Here is a 900-nt window from a genome sequence, read left to right on the forward strand (position 1 = left end):
AATTAACTGTAAATTAACAATAAAATAGGATTGGAAGATATGTGGGACTACAATTTGGTAAATATTCTTATGAAGTCTATTGTGGCAAGGCATAAAACCCAACATTTTAACCTGCTTGGCAATTCATTTTCTTTACCATTATAGAAGAAATAATGTTTTGTTTTGAGTTCTGCTGTCATTTTAGGAGTTATATTTTATATGTTATAATGATAGAATTTAGGTAATAAATATTGGAAATTGTATTTCCAATCCACTGCTTCATTTATTAACATATTTTCAGCAAGTGTAGTTTGTTGTAATGGCAGCTAAGTACTTAAAGGAACAGTTTTACTTGGATTTTTTAACTTTGAGCAGAAATATACTATTTTGAATATATGCTATCTGGAAACCAACTTAACAATGCAACAGGTGATCTTTAAACTCTATACATTGTACTTTTTGTTTTGTTTTGCTTTAATATGGAGAAATGCAAGGTTATTTTTCAAACTGTTGTGTCTGCATCGATTATATTAATGTTTGAAACAGCAACAGAAACCCCTATTTATTTAGATTTAGCCCTTAAAGAGCAACTGAAAATTTATATATTATTTTGTTGTACATGTTATTACCCTTCAAAAAAAAAAAAAAAACTTTCTATTCTAGAAAATGAATGCCATATTGATATACCTCTCAGTGCTTTATGGCCAAGATGTTAACCCCTGTAAATGCATAAGTGACTTTTCCAAGAGAAAAATGTCTTAAGAGGGCCCTCTTGACAAAATTATCTCTTATGACTCCAAGTCAAAAGTGATGGATTGATTAACCCTGTTAAATTCAAATACTTTCATGATGATTTATGAAATTTTACATTTTACACATTCTAGACTGGTAATAGAATTTGACCCATTCTTCAAAATTCTA

This window comes from Bison bison, unplaced genomic scaffold (assembly GCF_000754665.1).
Source record: "Bison bison bison isolate TAMUID 2011002044 unplaced genomic scaffold, Bison_UMD1.0 scf7180017857590, whole genome shotgun sequence".
Lineage (NCBI taxonomy): Eukaryota > Metazoa > Chordata > Mammalia > Artiodactyla > Bovidae > Bison > Bison bison.